Source organism: Cylas formicarius, unplaced genomic scaffold (genome assembly GCF_029955315.1).
Source record: "Cylas formicarius isolate icCylForm1 unplaced genomic scaffold, icCylForm1.1 PGA_scaffold_25__1_contigs__length_1324815, whole genome shotgun sequence".
Lineage (NCBI taxonomy): Eukaryota > Metazoa > Arthropoda > Insecta > Coleoptera > Brentidae > Cylas > Cylas formicarius.
Window position 1 is genome coordinate 670571 of NW_026844294.1, and position 6236 is coordinate 676806.

A 6236-nucleotide genomic window follows, 5' to 3' on the forward strand; every position below is an offset into this window, starting at 1 on the left:
AACGCTCAATTTAATTCGATTATTATTGTCAAAAAGGCAAACTGCAATTTTTTAGTACAAAAAATAAAACATATTTCGTGTTTTCCCCATAAAACGCACATTTTTGAAACAAATTTAAAAATTGTTTATTTTTTAAAAGCCAAAATTCCCTTTTCCATTCACTGTCATTTAAAAGATATTAAAAACACTCAATTTAAATCGGTTATTATGCAACGTAAAAAAGATGAGTATCATATTTTAAAAACAGGTAGAAACTAAACAAAAAAGTGATAACCCAAACTGAAACCCACAAGAAAAGACGCGCACTGTATAAAGGTAATTAAAATATAAAACTTACCTGTTGTAGGGTCGTAGGGAAATGGACATCGCACTTGTGTATTCATTGCACTGAATATAGTCTATAATACACATGCAACGTATTTATACACATGCACTCACTTCCATGGTTGAATTAAAAGTCGAAAGGTCTTCTACCCACAAGCACCAATGCCGATTTGAATAGACGCGATGTTGTCGCCAGACAACCGTGCAGGTAGGAGTCTCAGGGTCATCACGCTTTCATACGGGAACGCAACCGCTTCGGACGTTGGACGAAGGTATGTTGCCGCAAAAGATCAAGGCCAACTTGCTTTCATTTTTTACAATCTCCGTATGGGATGTGGAATTTCAAAACGCGCCGAGTCTAAATGTCAAGTTGTTTTGCTTGTTGAGAATAATAATTAATTGCCCGTTTATATTTGCTCCGTGGGATTAACGTAATGGGAAAAATTTGTTGCAACGCATGTGGAGGTGTCTTCGTTTGTTAACTTTTAGAAAATATTCTCGCACCGTATAAATACATCTCATTTTTCTCTGTTTTGTCAGTAGTTGTTTTTGGTATTATTCGTGCAACGTGGAAGCTAACTTAGTGGTTTGGTGTTCGTACAAAAAAGCAGTAAGTACCTTTTTTATTGTTTTATTTTAATTCTTTAACATTTGTTATTATTTTATAAAGGTCTTAAAGATCATCTTAGTACTCTCAACCCGTAACCGCAAATAGAATAGCAGCAATCTTAAGCGTAAGTTTTTTTTATTTTTTTTATTTTGAGATAAAATAATTAATAATAATTTATAGGTGGACTTAAGTCAACTGAATCAAACCTGTCTTGCAGAAGGTGATTTTGAGCAGCCGATTGTCAAACTGCATGAATTGCCGATAGGCGTGCCGTTTAAAATTACTAGAGCCAAAATTGTTAATACAAAATTTGGCAATTCCGTGTTGCTGCAATTAGAAAATTCCGTAGTATTTCTTCCTACTCGCGTGACAGAAGCTTTCCGTCCGATACTAGAACACTTTGCGTCGGGGCAGTACAAACTGGTCTACGAGGGATCCAAAGATATTGGAAAGCCCAACTCTTTAAAGAAATTCAAAATAATTCAAAATTAATCAACATATTATACAGGGTAAGTCTTATTTACTGTTATATATTTAATAAACCACGATGCGCGTAAAGCAGATCATTCATAGAGCGCAAATCTTAATTTTAACCTTACAAAAATTAAAAAAGCATATTTCCGACAAGTTCACTCTTAGAGATAGTGATGTGTGGCTTAGGAGACTAAATAAAAATATTGAATCTTGCAACCAAATCGTTTCTAACGAAAAGGATTTATCTATTGGGTTAAAAAGAAAATTACAAACTACAATTCAACATCTGAAAGCTATTAGAAAAATTATTCTTAATTATCAACATAAGCATTTTGGATTGGGATTACAAAGTAGTAGCCGCGAGACAAACACAAATGAAATGGTTGTATGGGAATCGGTAGCGTCGTGTTTCCAGGGAAGAGTTCAGACCGGTGTCATAATTAATTTACTTCATAAAGATTTAATTCAATTTTTAAACTATTGTCGTCCAATATTTCAACAAAAAATTAGTCAAATTTTAAAGAAATTTTTATTGCTGAAATTAAATACCACATTTTGCGGTGAATTTATTAAGGCAAAAAATGATGTCCAAGGCGAAGTTGATGTTAAATATCTGAGTACCGGAAATGCTGTAGTTGATTTAGGAACAGAATTGAATGATTGGTTTGTTGAAAATGTGCAAGATAAAATTTTAAATCAAATGTCAGAGTTTCAGGAACGTGATTCCGGGTGGGCTTTAAATAATATTATTTATTTAGAGATTAACATTAATAAATTTGAAATGGGTAACGGGTCATCCTTCGTTGAGTGGCCTAAAGAAATTGCGAATAAAAGGGCTTGTATTAACATTAGAAATGACGATCAAGCGTGTTTTTATTGGTCAGTTGTATGCGGACTCTTTCCAGCACGTTTTCGTCAGTATTTACCCTCTTCATATCCATACTACAAAAGTGTTTTGAAAACTGAAAATTTACAAACACCTATGGAAATGAATAAAATAAGCAAATTTGAAAAAGACAATGATATTTCCATCAATGTTAATATCTTAGGGTTTCATAAAAATGAAAAAACTAGTTTTTATTCCGTGTTACCTGCACGATTAACAAAAGAAAAACGCGAAAAACATTCAAATTTGTTGTTAATACAAAATAAATATTATCCAAAAGTTAATGATTTTGATCCTGATCCGCAAGATAATGATTATAAAGAAATAAAATATCACTATTGTTACATTAAAAATTTGTCTCGATTAGTTTCCTCACAGCTCAGTTAATATAATCACAAGAAATACATTTGCGATAGGTGTTTGAATTATTTCAATAACGAAACTCGTCTACATGACCACGAAACAATATGTTCCAGTTTCAATGAGTATAAAGTGTCTTTTCCCAAATATGATTACGTTGAATTTCGAAACCATATATATAAACAAAGGACTCCGTTTGTAATTTACGCCGATTTTGAGAGTCAATTGAGAAAAGTAAATTTGAAAATTTCAGATAAAACCTCGAAATACCAAAAGCACGAAGCTTACAGTGCTGCATATTACTTTAAATGTTCTTATGATGATTCAATATCATTTTTCAAAAGTTATCGTGGTCTAGATTGTATTGATTGGTTCGTGGAGGAAATATCTAATTTATCAAAATTTGCTCGTTCAAAATTTAAGGATATTATACCAATGGATAGTGAAATTAGTCTAGATCAAAGGTCGAGTCATTGTCATATTTGTGAAAAACCTTTTTTAAAAGAAGATGTTATTGATCGTGACCATGATCATTTTACTGGTAAATTTAGAGGTTTTGCCCATCAGGCTTGTAATTTAAATTTTAAAAAAATATTTGTAGTGCCCGTAGTATTCCAGAACCTTTCTGGATACGATAGCCACTTCCTGCTTCCGGTTTTAGCAAAAAAAAGCTATGTATCCATAGTTCCGGTTAATAAGGAAAAATACATCTCTTTTACATATTTCGAACCTGATTATAACATAAAATTTCGATTTACAGATTCGTTTAGATTTTTGGGAGCATCTCTGGATAATTTAGTTTCCAGTATGGATAAAAATGAACTATATATTTTAAGAAAAGAATTTTCCGATCTCGACGAATCAAAATTAAATTTACTGTCGCAAAAAGGTATTTTTTGTTACGATTACATCGACCATATAGACAAATTAAATGAAACAACTTTACCCCCGATTGAAGAATTCTATAATAAATTAAGTGAAAGCAATATTAGTGAAGAAAAATATTCCCACGCACAAAGTGTTTGGCAGTCGTTTGAAATAAAAAATTTAGGCGAGTATTCAGATTTGTATTTAAAAACCGACGTTATTCTTCTGGCAGATATATTCGAAAATTTTCGAAAAACTTGTATGGCAACACACGTTTTGGATCCGGCGTGGTATTTCAGTATGCCCGGGTATACATGGGATTGCATGCTTAGATTCACAAAATGTCGTTTAGAACTTTTGCGCGACATTGACCAAATTATGTTTATCGAGCGGGCTATACGAGGTGGAATTTCGGTGTGTGTTGGTAGATATGCGGAGGCCAACAATAAATATATGCCCAACTACGATTCATCCAGGGATGATTCCTATATCATGTACTTTGACGTCAATAACCTCTATGGCAAGGCCATGTGCGAGCCTCTTCCTTACGGAGGATTCGACTGGATGTCTCATCAAGAGATTGATTCATTTAATGTCATGAACATTCCAGATGAATCTTCCCAAGGATATATCCTAGAGGTAGACCTGGAATACCCGCAGAAATTACATGACACACATAGAGATTTTCCATTTTGTGCGAACATCGAGTGCCCCCCAATTCAAAGTTACCAAAACTAATGACTACTTTGTATAATAAAGAAAAATACGTCATACACTATCGCAATTTAAAACAGGCTCTCAAAAACGGTCTCGTACTAAAGAAAATTCACAAAATATTAAAATTTAACCAATCTCGTTGGTTGAAATGTTATATCGATCATAATAATAAATTAAGAACCCAAGCAAAGACAAAATTTGGTATAAATTTATACAAATTGTTTAATAATGCCGCTTACGGTAAAACAATGGAAAACATTCGCAAGCATCGTATTGTTAAATTTGTCGCTACGGTGCGAAAAATTTAATTTCTAGTCCTAGATTTCACAGTGGAACCATACTTGATAACAATTTGTTGCTTATAGAATTAAAAAAATCGGAACTTTGCTTTAATAAGCCACTTTATATTGGAATGTCCATATTGGATTTGTCGAAAACGACCATGTACGAGTTTCATTATAATTACATGCTTCCAAATTTGGGTCCCGAAAAATGTAAAATTCAATACATGGATACGGACAGTTTCATTTATAATATCAAATGTTATGACGCATATGAAAGCGTTATTAAGGCCGATTTAACAAAATTTGACACGTCTGATTATCCTAATGACAATCCCTATAATATACCGCAAATCAACAAAAAGGTTTTGGGGTTGATGAAGGATGAGACTAATGGCACCATCATTAGTCATTATGCGGGGTTAAGGTCGAAAATGTATACTTTCAAAATTTTAATGGGTTCGGTAGTTAAAAAGTCAAAGGGTATTCAGTACAATATTGTAAAAAATAAAATTTCATTTGATGACTACGTAGAATGCTTAACAAATTTTAGGGAAAAGTACGCCACTCAACGAACCATTCGTTCATATACTCACAATGTATTTAGCATCGAACAAACAAAAGTTGCCTTGAGTCCTTTAGTCTTTTGCCGAATTCATATGAAACGCTTCCGTGGGGACATTATAAAGTGCCGTAATTATTTTTTAATATATTTTTGTTACAGATTATGGTCAAACAACTTACATTAGAAAGCCTTTGTATTATAACAATTTGCGAAAATATTAGGTGTAGTGCTGATTTTTTGCTTGAGTCACCTTTGCCTTGGAAACTAACGATACTAATATTTAAATATTATTCGAAATATAGATGGAGGTACCTTAAACAACTAGCGCTCCAGTCTGATGGCAATTCTTTATTAAATTTAGAATTCATTCTGTGGAATAAGAGATTCGGATCGTCTTACAGAAATAGCATTTTGGCAACTCCAACCATTGATTTTGACGGAGAATCCGCTTACTGTTTATGGGTCAGTTATTACAGGATAAAATATTCGGAAATTTTAGTTTGTAAATCTTGTCACATTATATTTCAAGTAGTTAAAAAATTTAAAAAGAAAAATTTTAGACTTTTATTGGATCACTATCATTTACAGCTGGATATAAATAATTTGAATGATATATATCACGATAAACAATTTTGGTGTCAAAGCTGCTTTGAAGAAGTTTTGTTCACTGTAGAAACTGAAGATGTATGTAATTTAATGCTTCACGATGAGAGGAAATATGGAAAAAAGTTACGCTTTTCTGATAGCACATTGAACTATTAATACTGTGGTTTTATTATAAAATATATAACTGTAGATAAGGCTTTTATGTATTGATTGTATTCCATTGTATTGCAACAAGAATAAACATGTATATATTTAGACGCTATTTTCTTTTTTACCACCACCACTACACCGCATAATAATTACACAGAAGTTTGTAATTGTATAATTTATTTATTATATACATTATTACTATTTTACAATTTCGTTAAATGCTAAATTATTAGTTGTTCTAGTTTTCTTTTGCACTCTTGAGCTTGCATTCGCGCCACTTGCAAGTCTGTATTAAAAAGCGCAATTTGTGTTTCAATTTCGTTGATATTGCATTCTAATCCCGACAACTGAGACGCCAAGTTTCTTTTTAAATTGAATGCCTCACAAATGACACTT

The 6236-nt window shown here is 32.4% G+C and overlaps 1 long non-coding RNA gene across 1 annotated transcript; it reads left to right on the forward strand.

Moving 5' to 3' along the window:
* Positions 1–831: 831 nt before the first annotated feature.
* Positions 832–1202, forward strand: LOC132697614 (uncharacterized). Its single transcript, XR_009618254.1, has 3 exons — positions 832–934; positions 995–1058; positions 1152–1202. It is a non-coding gene; the product is annotated as an uncharacterized LOC132697614 (long non-coding RNA).
* Positions 1203–6236: the final 5034 nt, after the last annotated feature.